Source organism: Bombus pascuorum, chromosome 1, assembly GCF_905332965.1.
Source record: "Bombus pascuorum chromosome 1, iyBomPasc1.1, whole genome shotgun sequence".
Classification (NCBI taxonomy): domain Eukaryota; kingdom Metazoa; phylum Arthropoda; class Insecta; order Hymenoptera; family Apidae; genus Bombus; species Bombus pascuorum.
The window spans coordinates 21,845,916-21,869,942 of NC_083488.1; the positions used below are offsets into that span (position 1 = coordinate 21,845,916).

General features: G+C 33.8%; 1 protein-coding gene across 9 annotated transcripts in view; it reads right to left on the reverse strand.

Moving 5' to 3' along the window:
- Positions 1 to 24,027, reverse strand: part of LOC132908260 (phospholipid-transporting ATPase ID) — a 75,498-nt gene that overhangs the window by 41,468 nt on the left and 10,003 nt on the right. For 7 of the 9 annotated variants that reach the window (XM_060962185.1, XM_060962176.1, XM_060962158.1 and 4 more), the window contains exon 1: positions 1,873 to 3,052. The exons of the other annotated variants lie outside the window; for them this stretch is intronic. The gene's annotated coding sequence lies outside the window, so the exon portion shown is untranslated. Of the gene's footprint in view, positions 1 to 1,872; positions 3,053 to 24,027 lie in introns of those variants that run through there. 9 annotated transcript variants of the gene reach the window in all.

The window sequence follows — 24,027 nt, forward strand, 5'->3', positions numbered from 1 at the left end:
ACCTTTCACGAATAAAGATGTTTCCATTCACGATATTTCAAAATTTGAAAAGAAGACATTCGAGAAGATACAAAGGCGAAGAATAGGCGATGAAATGAGAATAATAGGATTTAAAAAAATAAAACCTAGAAACATGTTTTACTTATAAAATATCGTGAAGAACGCTTTGCTTGGGACATTTTATATATTTTTGCATATTATATGTATTCCATGCACATTTGTATCTTTAATATACGATTACGATATACGAATTGTAAGCGAAGAAATAGTTAATCGAAAGGTTGGATTAAAATTAAGACTGAAATGGTATAAAACGAAAATACACTTGCCTTAGCAGCAAATGTTTTACCAGTTTCATCGCGAAACAAAAGTATTCCCTCCGTATGACGGAAGCTCATTTGGAAAACACAGCCAGTACGCATGATGCATACATTCATGATATCACGATTGGCCGATTGCCAACCGTATCTATACACTGTCTACTTTTACTCGAATTTATCGTATTTTTCAACAGTGATCCACGATCGTTCTGGCTACATTGTTTTTTTCTTCTCAATCTTTTCGCGTTCTTCTTTTATTCGATTATTCGAAAAATTTGTAGTTCCATTGTTTACTCAAGACGAGGTCGACAGAGGATTATTTATAAAAATCTGAAGAAATTATTATACTAGTCGCCAATAAATGATGAAGAGCCACCATAAAAAAACGTTACATTATACAATATATTCATTATGTATACATTATACATTATACAATATATAACACCATGTACAGATCCTCGAAATTATACCCATCTATTTTCGAACGTCCCATATAATTTTGTAGAACGCTGATATCATTGTACGTTATCTTTAAATTTCTATCAAATTTCGTTACAAACATCAGTAACCACGTGTTGCCTTAAAAAACCACGTGCAAGGTAAATACTTAAAGAATTGTAAATTGAAATGTTCCATAATTGCTTATACACATTTTGTTTATACAGTTAACACATTTCGTTCTTGTATACATAGTTTAATCCGTTTTGTTCGAACTTGATCGTATTTAGTCTAATTGGTGATATACCGTGGATCGCTACTTATTTCGGTGAATTATTATTCACGATTACGCTACAAGAGCAATGAAAATAAATGTCCAGCATTTAATCGGCCATGTCGCTTAACACGAGATCGGCCGAGGAGTGCGATGTGTTAACGTTTCTCTCATCGATCGCGTGTTACAATGAACTCTTTTTTAGTGCCTCTCCACCCCGTCAGAGATATTGATCCTGACAAATTGTTGAGATTATCGTACGCGATGATTCGCGAATGTCACCGACAATTTATACAGTGGCGAGACAAATTAAAGGGGACGCTGGGACATTAAAATAGATTACACGATCGAAAAAAAAATTAAATACACATAATTTAATTAATTGGATATTTAGTCCTTTGTGATTCCACGTTGCGAGATGCATTCGATATTGTGCCAATCATATGTTTTCATGGTAAAATTTAATTCGATAGAAACAGGAACTTCTCGCAAGTCTAATCAACTCCACTTTTTATTAATTTCTTCATAACATATTAAATATGTACAATGAACACTTAGGTCTCAAGAAACAAACGACGCTTTCGTAAATCCATTCGTCGTAAGATGACACAAACAATGGCAAATTTGAAGGTAAACCAAAGAGACAGTGTAGCGTCATGTCGTTATTTTTTATGTTATATTTCAATTTATGGAGTTGATCAATGTGGCTTCTGAATCAATCATATGTAAGCGCAGCTCGGACTTAGAATAATTAAGATCGAAGCACGAACGTAGCACGCGAATTAAAATGATAACAACTAACCAATAATTATCAGCATATAACGTGAAATAATAAAATACCTTGAAGAGCACCAGAATTCATGTCTTCGCATAGTAGAAATCACACGTTCTGACGTTCTCACCTTTTGTCACCATAAAACCAAAAACGTACATAAATTTTCAGTTCCAAACTTATACCTCGACAACCACGAAGATCGTGTCCAACCAGCACGGAAACATTGTTCGTCGAGGGAACACTTTAAAAATGTTGCTGAACTATTCACCGTTCAGATAAAAAAAACCATATTTTCTCATCGGCGAAAAATATCTATAAGGCTTCGATCCGAAGCATAGTTCGTCCAACGTGTCTTATAATCGTAACAACGAATTGATCCCAGTGGGTCAAGGTTGCGAGAAATCCTTCGTAGCGATCGACCACCTTCGCCTAGGTAGATTCAAGGAATCGAGCGGCAACGAAATCACGACTTTCCAAACTACGTTGCTCGAAAACTGAACCAATTCCATCAACGATCTTTTCAATCTTTTTCAACCGTGGAGAATCTCGATTTTTATCGACTCGGTTCCCTCGAACGAAAACGATCGAAAAAGCCGAGAAATACACAAGTTCGACGACCGTTTAAAAAAATAACTTTCGAGAGACACGGTCGGCCTTGCGTTCAATTTTAACCAGTTGTCCACGATCACTCGGTTTATCTATTTCTTCCAATCTTTGCAGATAGAAACGAGTTATTTTCCAGCGATTTCACACTCGTTGCTGTCACTGATAATTATCAAACTTGGCCACGAGGTTCGTCGACGTTCCCGCGAATTCGCACAAGTTTCAGCTTTGGAAACTGAAGTGATCGGAGAGTTAAAATAACAGACACTCTATGTCACTGTACGAATCTTCCACTTTGTGACGATTATGCTATTTCTGTTTTTTATTTAACGAGTAAGTGCTTTTGTATTTGATTAGCCGCGTTTAACTTGACGGAATGTAACAAAGAGAGGCACTTGGTAAAATAGAGCACGTTTAACTGGTAACTTTCATTCGTCGATGAAAAAATGAAAGAAAACGAAGGAAATGATCGCAGAAGAGCAACTCGAGGAAAAACTAAACTCACGTTTCGCGATACCGATCCTCCGGTGTCTCGTGGATAACGAAGAATGAGAAACGTTCTAGCGTGTACACCGATCGGAAAGGCCGTCCGGTCGGAAGCTTACGCCATTCTCGACTGACGAGCAAAACGGCGAAGCGGCATTTCCCCATCGGTGCGCGCCTCGATCGAGGAAAAAGCTTCTGTAGGTGGGGATACCACGACGCCGGTCTACCCACAGGAAAACACGAAAGTTCAAACGACACGCAACGTTTTTAATCAGAGCCCTTATTTTTCTTTCTCTTTCTCGTTTATCAAGAAAATATTATTTGTTACATCGAAAACATCATGCGATTATGTAAATATGACGTATATGATTTTCATCCTGTTTCTTATTCTTTTCTTCTTTTTCGAGAAAGAAATAGAAAATTTTGCTAGGACAGGTGCAAACTTTTAGTAATAATTCAAGATCTCTTTCTTGTAATTTCTTCTTTAAAAATAGATGAATTTTATACGTTGAGTTACTCATCCTTTTTATTATTTTATTATTCTCATTGTATTGTTGTTGAGTATTGTTTCTCTTCTCGATGTGGACAGTGTTTCCTTTCACGTTGAAGAACTCGCAGATGTTTCCGATGTTCCACCGATATGATGTGAATTATCGTATTAACGTAACATATGATCGTAATGTCGTATATCTGAATATATTTTTTATTTCCAGTAAAAACAGATTTTTAATCGAATATGAATCTTCTTTCTTATTTTTTACTTGTGTAGAATGTACCTGTATAATGGTGTTTTATAGTGTGTTAATAGCGTTTTATGTTCAAATAAAACGTATACATAAACACAAAGAAGCTTCTTGGACGAATATTACGTTTGGTCTTAGCCTATACAAAGTTTAAAGATCATGTAAGTAATTATATAGTCGGCGTAAGGTTAGATTACTTTGGAAGATTTAAAAACCGAGTATATACTTTTAGAGATCTTCTAACGCAACTTCAACTAACTCCAATAACAGAAAAGATAATAATTGCATAAAAGGTGAGAATAAATTTTCTGTATTACAATTAACTTCGTAATTAAAATCACAGAACAAACGGAATGCTAATAAATGACATTAACTCGTGTCATCGATTAGTTTCTAATCTGAATTCAAAATAACTTCGCGTGAAAGAAAGGCATGAGAATGAGTAATCACGCGTGACCTCGATAATCCAAGAAGAAAAGTATTTCGATTACGTTCTCCATGGGACTCCAAAAGCGTAATCGCAGCTACTTTCAGTCGAGCTCAGTCACCGACCTAATGAGGATGTGCTTCCGCGAAGAACTTGTGTTATTCTCGTACATATCGCGCATTATGTTAAGTAGATTGTATTCTGCGAATGTCCTCTAACAACTCAACAATCAATGTTTACGATCAATATTCATAAAACTATGAAATTACCATTTATCAGTTTTTGTTACATTTTTATTAAAATGGGCGGAAATTTCCTAAACGAAGAAATGAATATTTCTTCTTTCGACTCAAACATATACAATAATTGACAAACGTATTCGAATATTAATAGAGAACTTTCACGTATACACTATGTTTGTCATTTAAAACATTTTGAAATTTCATTAGCACTACCACCGTGTTGTATGTTGTTGCATGGACTGTGGATTCTTATGCATTTGTGGAAAATCTGTAGGTGGAAAATTGCACAGAATATACGCATGTAATATACAAAAATATCGTATCATATTATTTTGTAAGTAAAACACAATCGTCTACCTAGGTTGCATTTTTGAAATTTCCTTTTTAAAAATTAAGTTCGTAAATATAAATTTACTACGTAGTAATGGAACATAACTGCCACAATTACGCTGATAACGTTCTACAATTATGATGATAAAGGTTTCGTTACTAATGAAATTTCAAGATGTTTCGTATCACAAACATGATATACGTACCTACGAAAGGTTTCTATAAGTGTTCGAATACTCCAGTGAGCTACCGTACATTCTTCTCGAAGATATATGTATTTTTACTACAAATAGTGGAAATTGGGACACGCATCAAGCTCGAAACACCTTCTAAATAGATAAGAATGGTTCGCAATGCTCGCGAGACCATTTCTGAACAAGGCTGTTAATAGCGGCACTGACATTTTAGAAATGCCACGTTACGACATTTTCGAGTACTATTGTCCTAAATTGTTAGGATATGTCATGTGTCAATAAATATTCGCCTGTGAAAATTTCTTATCGTCGAATGTAATAACCGTGCGTCATGTGAGGACGCGCAACGAGGAGAGGAAATAAGAAATGTCACATTACACTGTGACGATGGGACTAAACCGACGTTAAACGAGTTCCTTGAAATTATGAATATTGCGCCACTTTTCCGACTTTGTCGTCTTACGTGATTCAACGTAAAGTATTATCAAATTAATATCACGATATTAAAAATGGATCAACAATTTTTGATTCGCGTTAAATGCAAAAAATTTTTTAAATATTTCTGTTTTCATCTTATCTGTGACTAATCGATACTTCCGGTCGACCTTATGTCTGTCTTGGACTACAAATACCACAATGTCTGCACACGCAAAATTTATTCATACATTACTAAAAAAGAATCACTGTGTTTATCGAATGATATCATATGAAAATTAAGGATGCGAAAGAACCTGTTTTCTTTTCTTTTCTATTAATCAGTTGAACACGTACTTATAAAGATTGTGAAGCAATTATCGCATAGATTGATCTACGATAGATCATTCACGTGTTCAATGTCCACAGTTTTCTTTTCTTTTTATTTTTATTTTTTTTAATTTTACATCGAACGCCAAAGAGTAAACGATATTCAATCGTACAACGTGCATACGGAGATGAAATATTTTACAAAATTTTATTAATTGATCATTGGATTCATTATTTTAAATTACATAAGAATTACTATAAAAATTGCTTTGCACCTAAGGTTTAAATAAATGTTACATCGCAGGAGGTATCAATTTTTTCCAAGAAGTATATTTTATCGCTTGAAATACATCACACATATTTTTTCGAAACGATACGAAATATATTCTCCACGCGATATTAACAAAAATCAGCAAGTTTCAGGCGCGCTAAATATTGTAATCAAAATTATAAATAATTCATTTTAAAGGTATAACGAATTTTCAGGTTCAACTAATTTTTCTTAATTGTTCTAATTCTTACAATATTAAGAGTTGCGCGTATCGATATCAGTAATTAGCAACGATATTGCGCGATTTAATCACGAATGAGCTGAGTAAGGCTAATGTTGGTTATCTGTCCAACACGTGTGTTTTCACAGAAGATTTTCTTGTCGTAAATCACGAAAAGAACACCGCAGAAAAGAAAGAGCAACAAGAAACGTAAATGACTACCAGCTAAGAATGACTAGACAAATTTTTATATAAATAAGTATATATATATATATATAATTGCGTCAATGTGAATTTACATAGGAATTTGGTGTCAAACAATTGTTTCACGTTTAAGACAAAATTTATGAAAAGAAATATCTTCGTCGCTATGTAATTTATCTTTCTTATCTATAGCATCTTCTCGAATATCGAATCGTGTTAAATAACACAGTAATTAATAACACGATAATTAATACCTCGCTGATTAGATTTTAAAATAAAATATGTGTTTTACGAAGAAGCGCTATTTACTAATGAATTTGTTTTAGGTAAATACTAAACTATGAATTGAACTTTAAATTACCAACCATGCTAACAGCAGTGCGAATTAATTTAATCTTATCCCAGTTATTAAATCTTTCATCGATATTAATTAAACAAATTGCATCTACCGAAGAAAACCTACTGTCAAATTCATCGAAGTATCTCAAATCAACTTTTCATTCTCCAGACTATCATCAACCTACCTTAAGCGTAGTTCTGAACATTCCGAGCTTTTTTCAATTATATGTACATTGAAAAGCCGGAACTAGTGCCGTAGTAGTCGATGTTAAAAGTAATATTTACGAATAACTGAAGGACCAGGAAGATCGCGTGACAAACTAATGAAAAGTTCGACGAAACGTGCCATCACCGACGTGGCCCTCACTTCTGACTTTACGCTCGAGCTTACGTCAGACATGGACACGCCAAACCCAATAATACATCATCGCCGGACGACACGATACCATTTTGTTCGTCTGTCAACGTAAAATTATTTCATTCAATCAGACGACGAAAATATGGATGACACTTTATTGGGCTTCTTTCTCAAGCGACACGATTCGGCAGCTATTATTAAAACAATTTTCTGACACGATGAAATATCGCAGAAATTTCGTGTATCTTCTTTGAAACACGATACGCTCGGGGAGAACATAATTGTCAAACGCTGTTTGGCAATTTAGCCAATTTTACGGACTTGATTGTATAGAGAGTGTTGGAAAACTGAGCGACATTTGAGGCACTCAGTAGCGAAACTGATCAACTCGATTTCTTTTATCGTTTGCTTACTTTGATTACATAGGTACAGTTCTCAAGAAATAAGTAATTAAGAACAAGTTCATTTTGTTGTAAGAAGATTATATAAATGAATTTAAAAAACAATGTTTGTAACATCATCGCTTTTCTCTATGATTTTTCACTATAAAACTGATCAATGAGCTAATCGTATTTTGATCGTAGAACACGTTAGAAAGCAATAATACGTTTCAGATTGTTAATGTATTAAGACAGGAAAACAGTTATTACTGCATTTACTTAAGCTAACTTGATAATTACTAAACGAGACAGATAATAATAAAAAATAGTTTCACGTTCTTAAGCAACATAATGTACACATGTTACATATAACATATAAATCATATTTTTCTATTTTATGGAATTGAGAGGGTAAAAAAGGATTGCAACAAAATTTAAAAAAACCAACGAATATTTAAATCTAAAAATCACCCGTTAGACAGTGTACGATTATATAGCGTGTGACTGTATCACATTGAGAGAAGATCGCGGTAGACTGATGATAAGAAACAAGATTATTTGCCGAAGATTTATAGGTAAATATTTCTTATCGAAATATGTGAAGAATACTTAACCCTTTTGCTACTATATTTCACTTATATGATAAAGCTTGCGAAAGGGCTCAACTGTTTGGCACGCACTTTTTATACGTAATGATAATAATATTCTTTATTTTCAGCCTGACGTCTAAGAAATGGCCCAGGCTCGCAAAATCCTTGGCTTGCAATTCTATCTCAACCTTCCACGCTCTTTCAATTTCTATCTTCCCTCTGTTCTTTCGTTTAAATTTCTCATCACCTTTTTTATACGTAATATTTTCAGAAGCGTAAGCGTATAATGAAATATATTTCATCTTGCGATCGATGATTATTCGCACGATTCGTCGAGAAACGTGTATATGAGCCGAGTTAGGCTGAAAATTAATTAACTCTATCGCTTCCGTGAAATCGCATTCCCCGAGAATCGAGAATGCCCCGTTGTTTCCTTCAATTGTGCGTAAGCGTTTTCGCTTTCAATTTAATTACTCATTGGAGCAGATATATTCAGCTAATGTTCTATCGTGATATGCATACGAATACGATTATCTGGTAGCGCACAAGGTCGGGAAATATTTCGAGATTAAGAGGAATTTTTTGGAGAATTTCTACATTTTGTCAAATTTTTTTAAAAACATACTGAAAATTTGTTTCGCCGTCGAGTCGAGAATTTTCCTCCAAATCGGATCGATATAAGAAAAGATACTTTGTCATATAAAAATATCGATATTCTAAACATTTCGGGGAAATTTTTTCAGGGTCAGGTTGGAAATGTGAAAACTACCTCGCGACAGTAAAATATCAGTAAAGGTTTTTAATATTCAAAATATCCTGGAGATTTGATAAATTTTAAGATGGTTCAAAGGTATTCGACGCGACGCGATGTTAAATACCCAAAATATTTTGTAACACATACATATACATACGTGTATATATTAGAATTCTTGAATATTGAGAAATTGATTAGTATAATGAGATATCGGAAATACTACATACTGTTATGAGATACTTGATACAGAATTAATTTTTAACTTAATTATACATTTCTGAACTTAAGCTAGCAACCGAGAATAATTATAAAGTGCTTGGAAATATTCACAGTGCAAAAATATCGACTTATTATTAATCTGTAAATGTCTTGCTTTCCCGAGTACGTTAAATAAATGCAATTTTCAAAAAATCGTTACGACTGTACATATTAGATAGAAGAAACCTTTGTAAACCGTATTTCGTTATTAAGCTTAAATATGCCGAATTTAGTCAAAGGAATCGCACATTTCCATCGAACCGTGTTTTTCCTGCACAAAACAAATTAACTTACATGAAAAACAGAAAATCTATAGTGTTTCATGTTGTTTCTTTCTTTTTCACGAACCAAGGTTTCAAAAGCTTTCCTTAATTAAATCACGTCATTTTTGGTAAAAATTTGGAATATTTAAAATTAAGTAGATTTGAAACAACGAACACATGACACACCTAAACCTGTTCAAATCCAACCTAATATTTTAAAGAGCGTTGTCTCTTCGCGTAGCAACGACGGAGCTGTTCGCTTAAGCTTGGAATTGTTACTTTACGATCAAAATCCTTGGGAGATATGACAATGCTATCGCAATACGTATGTATGCCTTGGAACGTGGAATAAAGTAAGACAGCAAGGTTAGGTAAAATATGAGGAAACATGCGATCTTACTTAAAAAAACAAAGTGTAATATTAAGATAGGATGATTTGAGTCGGTTAAACTGAAACTGAAATTAATGATCAAGCTTGTTGCAAATTACAACAACAGTCTTGACAACGTTAGTCTTGAATATTATAATCACAGCCGAGTAATTTTCGTTCAAGTTCATCTTGCAAATTTCAATTATCCTTCGACGAATTTCCAATTATAGAAAACTGAAGTAATTACTAGTTGCAAAAGCGCCAATTATAGTTCGCATACTTGGTAATATCCTGTAGTACAAACGTAGCACCAAGTACAATGGTAATTACGAATAACTATAATCTGAGGAACGATCGTTTTCGCAAATCATTGTACATGATGTCTGTTGAAAACATTTGCATAATCCCAGAACACTCCGCACTGGAATAATGAATTGGCTCGCAAGATCCTCTCCTAGACATCATTCTTTAAATCAGTCTACCTACGCTACTACGTATCGTCTTTCAAATTCATTATATGGTTAAGATGGTTATTCGTGTTATATTCTAATATTTTACCAAGTATATGTCCGCAATAAATGTCGTGTGACTTCTAAATAATTCGAAATTTTACCAACGTGTAATCGTGGCGGTCGTGTCTCGTCGTAATATCAATAAAATTTCAAAATATTTTACACAACGCACACGACACGTCAAAATTTTCTATGCCAATTGACCTACTCCTTTCGTCAGTCATCGTACTCGCAATAATTTTGAAGTATCCAAATACTTGTGCACGATGGTATACACAGAACCTTTACAATTGGATCATCCAACAATCCTGCGAAAAACGGTGCAAATGTGTTCCAAAGGTATCAACAGCTGACAGGACTCTGGCGTCTCTGTTTACCTCACTTTTACACGATAACACGTTCCGTATCGTGAAGCGGTTAATAAAATCGGTAGCAGGCCTAGATACGTACGTATTGGGCAAGCGTGCATAATTGACGGCCTGTCTCTACCCCTTTTAGACATTCGTAATATACAGTGTGGCCTTGCGAAATGACACTGTCTCTCTGTGACACCGTGCACGTGAGAGCGAACGTAATCATCGATGAACCAATGGAAGCGGACGCTCCTCTAACGACGCGATTCACCGGTAAATTGTCCCTTAATTTTCTTGCTAATTGTTGGAGGATTGTCGATGAAACGGCGCGGTATCGAGTGGGATCAGCCGATCGACGATACGCCAAACGGTCTGACTAATCTCGTCGAAATCTCATCGAAAACAACGTCCTACTAAACGAACGACGTTACGTCGAACGATGATTGCTCGTTTTAAAGCCGTCGATCAAGAAACGAACGAATCTGGCCGATATTCACGGCTATTCGCCTGTAAACAGCGATTACTTTCGTTCCTGTACGCTCGAACGTATTCGACGGTGATGGAAATTGGTACGAGATAGCTAGAACGTAGCTATTGCACGGTTTATGGAGTAATACCGGCTACCTTATTGAAACGGACATTGTGTTCCTGAGTGGGATAGTTTGCGGTGTTAGAGACGACTAGGTTCCGGTTCCAGCTGGATGCTTGTTTTCGATGAGCTGCTGCGTTTCAATTCGCGTTTGTTGCTTTATTGATAGCAACCTTGGTACTGCAGAGATATAGGAGACCCGGTTACGATCGGATTTTGGAGAAAGCGGAAGATACTGTGAGAAACTTTGTTCGTTTACACTTTACAGTGTACGATTGGTATTTGCATAATATCTTATTATCTTGCAATACATAATATAACTTTGCGAGTTGATTAGTTTGATTTAAGATTTAATTCATCGTCGAATAATGTTTTTACACGATTGTGAAACTTTTCGGCATATCAAGAGACTCTTCCATAAAGTAGATTTTCCGCGAACTAGCGTAACAGATTTATTTTAATAATAACGAATAGTACAAGTAGGAAATGATTTGAACGATTGCTACATCATTCTTCACAGGTCAATTTTTAGATTACATGCAAGAGATGCTCATTAAGAAGTATGTTTGTAAACTGCTGATCATCCTGTCTCTTAAACAGTGTGTGAATATAAATAAAAAAAATTATCATCAAATTAGACTATATCTTCGTTTGAAGTTTTTATCTGGCTGTTTCTACAGCTGTTTTCACATAATTACGAATACGTAAGTGGTAAACTTCATGAGATGACTTAACTCTATTTTAATTCTAATTTCTAGACTTAATTGAACAAATTAGAATTTCTTCTAATAATCTTCTTAATATATTTATCACCAGCTAATATGTAGCTATATTTCTAATTTAATAACGAATTCAATTTCTACAAATTTAACAAAATAATTAATTTTATTTATAGAAAATTTCTTTATCATATTTTCTCCAGTTAATCCTAAAATTGAGATTTATTTATCTAATACATTTTCTTGAACAATCGACAAGAATCTAAATAATATATGTAACATTTTTAATTAAATTATCTAGATTTTTTAATTTAATAAATGAGCGTCCTGTCAACGTCGAGTAAAAGAATCGTTTCTATGAAGAGTCGATACAAGACTGTGAAAAGGGTTGAGTCGTTGAGTGACAATATCGAAGACGTAACTAAGTATCGTTGTAACCGGAGCAGCCCCCTATGGTGACCAAAAGGGTAGGGCCGGAGATAGAAAAGGGTGCGGCAGGCAATCATAGATACTGTTCCATTTAACTTAGCCCCTGTTTATTCGATCTAAGCGTGACCTCATCCCGTGTTTCTCTATTAGACCTACAGTCGTAAAAGATTATCGTCGTGACGATAAGAAAAGCAGAAAAATGCACCTAGTTTCCCAGAAATCTCTGCTCACTGGAAATACTAAATAAAATTAACGGATTTTTCAAGATTTCCATTACGAACATTAGTAATACCAAATTATTAAATAGCGCACGCCAGTTATTATTATACATCTACAAACTGGAAATCATAGTGACGTAAGTCACACCACTACCATTTTTCATACGATGCTGTTTTATTCTTACAACAAAATTCAGCGTATCTTTTGAGGTTAAAAAAACATGCTACGACACAGGATTATATGGTAAATTGATTTACCATGGGATTAAACAAATATTTCTTCTAAGAATTAAAAATCACAAACCAACACGTATCCCCAAATAATTAACTTACTCCACCACATAATCTCAGCCTTCCAATTTAGTTAAATGATTTCCACTACGTTAATCTGAGATAATTGATTAATTACACCAAGACATTTTTTAATATACAGTAAGGTGTGCTACAGCGAATAATTTTTATAAGTAAAATCAGAATGTTACAACAAACGCGAAAAAATATCGGCCACTCCGCCGATTATTATGATAAAGAGTAAACACAGCGTAAAAGACAACTAAGTAGCGTAAAAATTCGTGAATAACAGTACAAACTAACCCGGTCCAAGACGAACGAAAATCGAATGCCTCAGTCAAAAGGCACGGCGATTTGTTTGCGGAAAGATAACGATGGTGGAAGAAGGTTGATAAACATATTTTCCTCGTCAATTTATGATTCCCATTAAATAAATAAATTTCATATCGTTTTTATCATTTATTTTTTAATTTATATTACATTTTACGATTATTCATACCGTTGTACCTTGCTTTTAATTATGGACCTGGAACGAGTTACTTCTAAATATATATGTTTTAATGTAAGCTACAAAGAACGTGATTCGAGAACTAAATCGTTCTAGCACATAACTTACAGTACACCACAATATAATGTAATATAATAAAAGCGTCATAGCATTATATTTATTATAACGTTAGAGGAGTGTACAATTAATCAGTTTTATGCTATAGAATTCTAAAGAGAAAAGAAATATATTTAGATTAATTTCTCTTCGCAAGTTAAAGTTATTTATTCTCTATACGAAACCGCATTCGCCAGATAGACGAACGTAGATGGTTTTTCAATCAAGCCGAACGCAAGAGATTAATGATACGCGTAAAGTACGAAACGAGCGCATGGTTGCCTGATTTGAATGGACGTTTACTACTGCACGAAATTAAAGAACGCGGGGCGTCGTTGGAAAACAGACCAAACTACGCACGCAAAGCTTTTAAATCTCGCGCCGCCGTAAATCCTCTTATTTTCCGCCGATCATTTACCTATCGCGCGATTGTCGTTCCCGAACCCGTAAATTCTCGTATTAACGACGAATCTGCCTCGCAAATAAAGCGATCCGTATAGTGTTCGATCAGGAAAGAAATTCATGGGATCAAAATATTTCGAGGGGAAGCGATATCATATTCTAGTGTAAATATAGCGGCGTAGAATTCCCACTCAGAATTTTCCCACTGCAATCTGTTATAGGATACCGCAAGAGACTGATAAGGAAATCAACATGACATCATAAGGTTTTATTCGATTCACCAACGTCAGATTGTAAAATAAATGCAATGTCGCGCGTACGATGGCCATTGGTCTGCACGTTATACGGTCATTAATATAATTTTCTTCTTTGTTAACTTAAAAAGTGAAGAACCCGAAGCTTCATTAGTTTCTTTGTGCTACCTTTGTCCTTCTTTATCATAAAATATTTAGTCACCGTTTCATAACAGTCTACACAGCATAGCTTCGATTAAAAGGTAAAAAAGTAAAGCCATCTTACATAATAATAATTAACAACATTGGTGAATTGGCAAGTTGTAAATCTTCTCTTTACAAGTGAAAAGCTTTCTAAAGAAAGACCTACGATAAAGAATATAAGTCTTTTTAGTAATTGTCAATCCAAATGTAGCTAACATTAAACAACGAGTAAATATTGAAGGTTCATTACTTTATCGTTGACTCGCAACGATGACTTGCAGTTTGTAAAATATGTGTTACGTGGAAAGTTCCATTTACTTTATTACCAAATTTTTTTACTGTTGTGTAAAACAATGTATTAGTACACGCTACTGGTAACTTGGAAAATACGTAAAGTTTTACTAAACAATATTAAGTTCTATCGTATAACAGTATCTGCAAAAGATCGCTATATGAAATCAGTATGAAACAGTATAATTAGTATGATCCTACTGCAACGCATAATAGTGATATAATAATTGCTCGACAGTTAAATGTATGTGTCTAAATTAAGGAATGTTACGCTAAGAATGTGAAAATGGAGCGTTACGTGATATCGGAACGACACATAATCCTTCCAACTTACCCAGAAACAATAGATACGCGTAATTTTTCAAATTACGGAATATATGCAATCTATGGTTGTTTATCAAACGCCCAAGAATTTTTAATTGCCGATCGTCGAATGATTTAATTATTGTTTCGTTACGAGTTAATTACATAAGAAGAAATGTAATAATTTTCCGTAAGTAGGTATTTACGAACTGAATTTACGTAATCAGATAAAATCTGTTCACGATCGAAGTCATCCAATTTTATACGTAAACAATAGAGCGTACTTTTCGTCAGGTAGAGATTCTCTGCGATATTTACGAAGAATCGTTGAAAGTACGACGCTTACCGATAAGATAAGTCGACCCCGAAAGGAGAATAGAATGATAAGAATTCCTAAAAGTATTGTATTTTCAACGATTTTATAAGTGCAACAGCATATGACGATGCGAAACAAATATACATAATACCTCTGATAGACATTTTTAACGGTTATCATCTCGTTGCGATAATGTTGCTATTCGATAATGGTATTTTTAACCAAAAAACTCTTCAGTGAAAAGAAGTGAAAAGCTCTTCATATAAGAGCAGCAAATAAATTTCGTTAATAAGTATATTATAATTTACTACAATAAAAAATTCATTAACGAATTTCAATGAAACTTTTAATAGATAGGAAAAGGTTTTATGTTGAATATGTTTGTATTTGGTAAAAATTACAAGATAAGCACAAAGATATGAAACAAAGTCTCTTACAATTAGTCTATCAGGAAAAAATTTAGTTAATGCGAAACGTATAATTTTGGATCGTTTACAATTCTAAGCAACTTTGAATTGCGAGCATGAATTTATATTTATTATACTGTTGAAGATGTTGAAGTCATTCAGAGACAATATATCACACGTGTTATCAAAATTAACGTACATAATGTTATTTACAAATTAAATATTTAGAAGTCGTTCCATACACGTCTACGTGTCATAAAATTGTAGGCAACGTTCTCTCTTAATTGATCGATATTTCCAACCAGCTAGAAAGGCTATTCTTACTTTCAATCGACACGAAATATGCGACATAATGTATTCCAGCCTGGCAATAACGTTAACATAACATTCATTTATATTCAATTTATCAGAATATATGAAGATAATCTGCAGTCGAGTCGAATCAAATTTGTAATCATATAATCGTAGGTTTATAATCCATTTTTCATCAAATATAGACGTAACTAAGATAAAATTCTCAAAGTGAGTATTTTTTATTTGAAATAATTTAAACGTTATTTAAAATAATTGTTTTCACCGCTTTATAATTTACTACATTGTGTTAAATTAATTTGCACTTGATCTAAATCGTAATTTTAATTTCCACATTTCCAATCAATTTCGTAGGAAAAATACGTATCCAAAAAGAAGTTTCTTTTTATGAACGGTTTATAAGATTTTTACGCATTTAAGCATAGAAAATTAAAAAGTGCAAAATTAGTGTTCGAATGCACATGATACGAGAAAGTATATAAAATATTCAAAGTATAATGGTATTCCTATGATATTCGAAAGGCAAAACAATTTTGATCTTCAGTTACGGAGTTTCTATATTTTTATGCAAAAATATGAATTTGCATAGAAATCTGCAGTCTAATTATAATTACAATCACTCAAAATTCATAATCCATATAGATATTACGACTGCGCTGTACGAGCATGCAGCAATAGCAGATCTTTCAATGCTGTAACAAAGTTTCGTTTTTCACTTGCAGCGTACACGTTAATATTTAACAAAATGTAAATGCTCGAAAGAGAAGCCAATAAACTTCAATGGTCGTCAAAATGTAAATGTAGAGAGCGTAGATATGTTCGATAACCGTATTATTATGGAATAAAAGCGACGACGAATTGCTTTATTAGGAATTCTATATTTACGCGTAGATAACAAATCAGCGATCTTTTTTATTTATCGGGTTTCTTTCTTTCTACGAATACATTTGCCAGATAAGAAAGTTCTAATGAAATATCTTGTTAATATCAGAATGCAAAGCGACTTGGGTCTGCTTACCTTTATTCGCTTTGTCAGCATTCATCGAAACGATACAATGCAATCCAGGCATATTTCACATACATCGTAATAGTAATTCCTGTTCGAAATAAAAATCGAACACACACGAATATTACGTTAAGTAGTGAAATAATATCCCGATACAAGGTGAGACGGTAATCGTAGTAGAATCGGGCAGGGGATGATTCTACGTGAAAAAATACGTCGAAAGTATAGAATCAAATTTTTTCGCTTCGCCGAGTTTGAAAATTTGTCAAGTAGACATTAACTTGGCTAAGTATAGATCAGATATGCTAAAACAACCAGCAGGAGCTTATTATACGTACGGAAATAAATAAAAAATATACACTAATGTTTTTCTGTCGAAAACCTCATTTGTAAAGAAATAACGTTTAAGCACGTTTAATTGGAAACAAACTGGTCCGGTGTGTACATGTGTACGTATGATACATCTTCAAATGTATTCTTCTCAAAAATAAAATATCTTATAAAAAATGTTATCCTACATGTTTAACTTAGTTTCAAACGTAATTTAAACTCCTGTCGATTAATTACTCTTATTCTCACTGTTATTATTTACTCTTGTTATTACTGATGATTGAAGAATACTTGTATGTAGCAATATGTTTTCTATTTTGATGTAATTTAATTAGATAATTTTTGATGTAATAAAAATTATTAAGAGCGAGATGAATTTCTACACATTATTTAATAAACTAACTCTTCTAATTTTTTAAGAAAAAAAAAAAGGTCGCTTGGTCCAATTTTATTTTTCGTGGAAGTAAGAAATCTGTATAAAAATCTGTATTCGCTCGATTTTTATCAACCGTTTTTTTAAAATTTATTGCTTCAAGTACATTAATTTATCAGTTAAACAGATATATATTTGTATGAACTTTGCCAAATGTCCAATAAGGATAGAGTAACGGAAATATGTTCAATCAACCTTCTGCAGAAGGTTGGTGGTCGGACAACATGCCTACGTGAATACTTACAGGAAGTATCTCCGAAGCGATAAGAATTTTATTTCGTATCTAGCAAGAAATCGGTAGATCGATCTTACGTAACGTCTTAGTGCTGTAAGGAGAGCTAATTGATAACTTCAATCGGCTTCGGTTGTAGCATGATTTATATATCTGTCTATTATATCTTCTGTAATCACCGACTACTAATCTATGTTTAATGAAATTTCTAATATAAATACGATTATTTTAGTTGTCACTTTCTGTAAATACAGCTGTTCAATGTGCACTGTTCACACGAATATAATTTCGAGTAAATACACGAGCATTAAGAATTACATATTGAATTAGTACGTATGAAATATTGTTTTGAAATGAGCATATTCAGGCTGCTTAGTAACTATTTAATAACTATTAATAGTAACTATTATAACAATAACACAAGGAATGAATTTCCTTAATAGCATCAAATAATACTAATATCCCATTTAACCCATCCATTTCCACATATGAAAATTCCATCCATTTTCACATATCATTACTGGACTGTAAATATTTATGCAATCTGATATTTTTCTGAATAGAATTAACTGCGGAAGTTGCAATAAAAAAGCGCGAAGTAAAAATTCCTGTAAGTATAGGAGATACAGTAACTTGAAATCTACGTTGCAGCGCTTACTTTTGCAAAGAGACTATATAAATATACATAAAAAGTCTTTAATTGTACTAAAATCTATACATTTGTACTAACAATATAAAATACAATCAGATGTATTTACGATATATATAGATTACATTTAAACATAAAGAACGAAGAATTGTCCACTTAAAAATATTTGGAATTCAATTTTACACATATCTATCAGATCAACGACATCTGCATTAAACAAATCCATAAATATTATAGTTTCTACTTTGCAAATTTTACATACTATATGTTGGGGATTTTGAGTGATCCTCAGTTTATGACTTGGACAGCATATCTGCCCTTTTTGGAAAAGTCCGAAGTTCCTCCTCCCAAGTTGTAAACTTTACGATGCGGACCTCATCACGAAGCTAACTAACACTCTAAGTGCTCCATGGGTCCACTTAAAAATAAATATCTAGTATCATTCAGCAACACCGGAGAAGAATGTAAGGAATAAATTCCCACCCCATAAAACTATGGTGAGAAGAAAAATCCCAGGACGGAGAGCTAGCATATAAGGACCAGGCGAGGCTTCTTCAGGGATCTTAAACCAATCTTCAGACAATCTTCACTATACAACCACACTCTTCTTGTTATACTAAACAGTGCAAATAAATCCACTAAACATAACATTACTCTACATCTTTAAATCTACCTGCACCTTGAGCGTTAACAGCGTTCACGGTTCGCGATATCAACCGATCAGTTGCAACCTGACTGATCACCTAGTTGAGACTTCCCATCACCATATTCATTCTGCGTTCATTTCTGTGTTCTTAAATCTCCTACAACTGCACAAATATACGCAGTTTATTATATCCATTTTGAAGAGAAAAGTCTGTCTGCAAAAGTTGAAGACAATAAATCACAGCAGCCATACACAATACCGAAGTGCATAAATAACAACCGGATGTATTCTCTCGGCTATACGTACGTTTACGTGTATATGCAACTGTGAATCAAAGTCTCGATTATCGACGTCTTATCGCTGCTCACGTACGATTCGAAACAACACACGTTTGATACACGAGTTACAATGATATAATCTAGCTCATGGCTTCTGATCGTTAGTACGCAAGCACCGAAAAGTAACGGGATAACGTGAGGAAATAGTGTCGTAGAAACGACATAGCCGCGCGATTATGCAATGCTCTATCTGTATTCGTGAGCAGCTATCTCGCGTAAATCATAGCAAATATATTTCATTAATTAATTAGTCGGGTGAACGATGTCAGTTGGTTTTCTGTAAACAAACTCTGAGGAACGCGGAGCAGTGTGCTGCGTTAGAGAAAAATGGAAAAAGAAAGAGATAGAAACGAACATACGACAGGGAAAACCGGTCATTACTAATAACGTTTGCATTGATCCTCATTATCATAAACAGTTTATCGATAGACGTGTTTTGTAATTTAATGGATTTGAATCTGTCGTTCCATAGAATGTGGCACGGTTAAACATCGTTGTTTTCCCTGTCGATTTTCACGGAGGCGTTGGTAGGTTAATGGAAAAGGAGGAAGTGAACCTGATCGATCCTCGCTGGGTATACATTTTCCTGGATCCGAAAGCGTAAAAATAACCCGAGAAGAATAATAGTATCGCGCCACTTCCTTGCAGGCCTGCGAGTGATGTAGATCAGCCAGTTTTACGTCAAGCCGCAAACTCGTTCTTCCTTTTTCCCCGCTCCTTTCCTTTTTTAAAATCATCATTTTATCTCGACCTTCTTCCGCTTATTTCTCTGTCGATTACGATTTTAAATGTTTCGTCAGGGCGTTAATGATACGACGATATTCCGTGGAAGTTATTTATACCAGCTGTGAGATTTTGGTGTTTAAAATTATGACATTTCAGGAGTAGTTCGAGTGTGATAATGTTGGAAAGGGCAGAAAGAGGCGTAGGAAGTTGATATTACAAGAGAAAGAAGTATTTTTATCTTCAAAGCATTAAACATGATTTAATAAGAGAGATACTTTATTCATTGTTGCTTTCTGTAATTTTCTTATACGTAGCTATATTCATCTTTATATTTATTTCTTGCATTCAAAAATTTTACAAATAAATAATTAGAAAAAACATCGAATGCCAAATGGCAAATATGCAAAATAATGGCAACGGAATAAATATGTGGAAAAATCCGGGATATTCGTGGAATTCAAGTAATTTCGAGTTTTTATTTCCTGGCTCCTTCGTCATTATTTTTAAACATTTTACAGAAAGGCGTCTGGTTTGCCGCGTTTCAGAGGGCAATAAGAGGGTCGGACGTTCAACCGATTTGACGAGATGCAACGAGACAGGCGAGAATTAAACACTGTCAACTCGTTCCCTCGAATCAATTCTCGTTGCACTATCTCGAAGGTTTACAAATGGCGATACCTAACGTTTCACTTAGTTACAGAGCGCACACAATACGCGTAACCGAACAAACAACTGTATCAAATAAACTGATTTCATTTCACCAAAAACGCTTCTCGGAAACGTTTATCGTTTCGACTGTAAGAAGAAATTCAAATGGTAAATATATATTTGAATTTCGCGAATTCTCCGTACGGTCGTGAAGAAAGAAAAAAACAAAACAAAAACAAATAAGAGAATGAAAAAGTGAAAAATATTTTCTTTATCAAGAATTATAATCTAACACTCGACAGGAGTATCTTTACGCCATTTGTTATTATAAAACAATTTAATTATTTTCACTATTTAATCAAGACAGAAAATTTGTCTTTTATGCAGTTAAATACTCCAAAGTCACTTAACACGAAAATACATCTAATTCAAACCATATTGATTATGACATATGACTCAACCATACCATTCGATTAAAATTCAACAAATACTGTCGTGTTTGGGACATTCGACTCGACGTATAACTCACGTAGAGAATTTATTTCATAACATAGCTGAATATTAGTATTTAGATGTAACCCGAAGCATTGCGACCGTCTATGCCAAACCGATTGATGATTCAACGTTTTGATAATAAATTATTTATAGATGAAGAAAAAATTACGTGGAAAATCGAACTCGTAACAAAGTTACATATGAAAATCGTCGAATCATAGGATCACTGGTAATTTTCATATTTTTGTTTTACGAACGTCCTTGTAGGCGTTTATGCTCGTCCTATATGCCGTCCAAGTGGACGTCACAATGTCTCGTTATTCTATTCAACCTTGCTTTATGTCATGATTGCGTCGCACCTGTAAAGTTCCGATTCCGATGAACAGCGAACATTAAATGTTTCAACGGATCGGTATCTATCGGGATCCTATTAAAATTGCATAGACTTTAAACCATAAAACGTGTTTCTCTCTTCCTCCATTTCGTCCTATGATTCTCACGGCCGAGGAAACTACTCGCAAGCAATTCGATCGTGTCAAATGGAAATCATATTGTCAATTGCGTCTTGTTCTTGCTATTTCTCAAACGTTATCGTCGCGTACAACATCCAATCAGATCGTCGTATTTGCTCAAGAAGTGAGTCTTGTTTTGCCCTTTGTACACCCGTTACGAAACGTTTTATTTAAACTTAAATATTCATTAGATCAGCAGATGAAATACGATCATTCAGTTGGTTCGCTACGTAATAATTAATCACATTACGCTCTTTCAGTCATTTTCCAGCTACATTTAGATAATTCGTGGGATTTTCTGTCGATAAAGAATTTCTTACGCTTGAGGAAAATATTATATAATCCAGCAAGTTGTGTCGTTTTTCATAAAAGAAGAGAAAGACGCAAAAGATGTGCAAAAAGCATTCATCGGGATAACTTTAGTAAATAGTTTGGCGAACGATTATGGCAAATAAAATGATACTTTTCCACATTTTTGTACGTGGTTCTTCTCCATCATATGAAAAAAACTACAAAACGTTCTTGGTTACGTAGTATGAAAGAACCGTCGTCGATGATTTCACGATTTAATTTTATATCAAAGATTCTTTTTATTACAAGCGCCTTTTATCGAAACGAATACAAGATGAGAATATGAAAATTCGAAAGACGCGTTTGAAATCTCTTTTCGCCACGAATAATGTTTAATTCGATTAAACTATCAATGAAAGATACAACTTCCATATCGTATCATAAAAATAAAAATTGCAACAAATTCATCAAGCACAGTTCGCGTTTGGTGTTTCTTGATACGGCTTCGTAGAAGTGTTGAAGAAAGCCATATATTTGACTTTAGTACTTGACTTCTATTTGAAGGTGATTAATGTAACATTTCCATGGCTAAAACTGTGTGCGTGTAGGTAATTGTTCTTAACAAGTTCAGCGGCATGTGAAGTATAAGATTCCTCGTAGGTTGAAAGTTATGGTTTATAGGTCAGATGGTTACATTGTAATACAGACTTATAGGAAAGTATATCGATCGAATGGATTGGTTGTCCCTTCGATTGTTTGCAAATTTCTTCGAAAAAGTATTCAATTTTGGAAAAATACACCTTCGATAAAATTCTACAGAACAAGAATCTCGTATATCGATATCAAGTTTCTCATACTGAACTATGTACAAAGGAGAATATGTCAAGTGTCTCACAATGAAATAGAGCTATTTAAATAACAAAGAGTAATTACTCTTTCACAGCGCATAATGGTAACTTGTCAAAAATTGAAATATGCTGCTTGCGTAATTAGCCATTACGTAATAAATCGGTATACAATGGGAAGCCGAGTGCATGATTTAATATGGAAACAATGATAATTATTAGGCTATGTAAAACATTTCAAGGTGAAAATATAAGTTATCATTTCATGCCAATATGTATCGGTGGCCGAATGAAAAATGTAGGGAGTTAACTGTGAGGGACATAACGTTTCTTCTTTGGTTGGCCTTTTGACGATGGTCAAGGCTAGTCGTCAGTTAATCATAAGAAACTGAATAAACCTACGCCAGTCAACGATGCCTTGTTAATACAATAATTGAAAAATTTGTGCAGAAATTTTTACAGTGACTTCAAAAGGCAGTATTGTACAAATCTCTATAAAGTATCTCTGAGTATTTATTAATAATATAATAAATGAATATCGATTTACTGAAAATGATTGCTAACGATATATAATTAAATATAATATACAATATACGTATAATTATATAACATATAATAATATATAATAACAATATGTCTAATAATATGTCACAACGAACGAAATCTTCAGTGACTTTAGTTTAATATTATTTATGTAAATATTCCAAATTTTTTGTCAACAGATATTAATCATATTGAATATAACGAGATATTACTGCGTTAAAATCGAATTATTTATTTTTCGGTTCATTATGTGTTCAAGTACAGTGTATACTGTCAAAAAAATTAAACATCCGGCGAAAAAATAAATCACGTGTAATCAGCCTGATTATATGTACAAGTATGCGGATAAGCTGCCAGCTTATCTGCATTCCAATTACCAATGACTTCACACTCGTTACATCGACGCTTTTAATCTATTTTCCTTCCTGCTCCCATCTTTTTCTGTTTCGTTCATTAGATAAGGGAGTTGGAAAATAGCCACAACCCGATTTCATTAGGCGGGGTCATGGTGCAGCACTTTCTCCTTCGATTCAACTCCAACATTGCCTACTAATTACTTAAAATGTG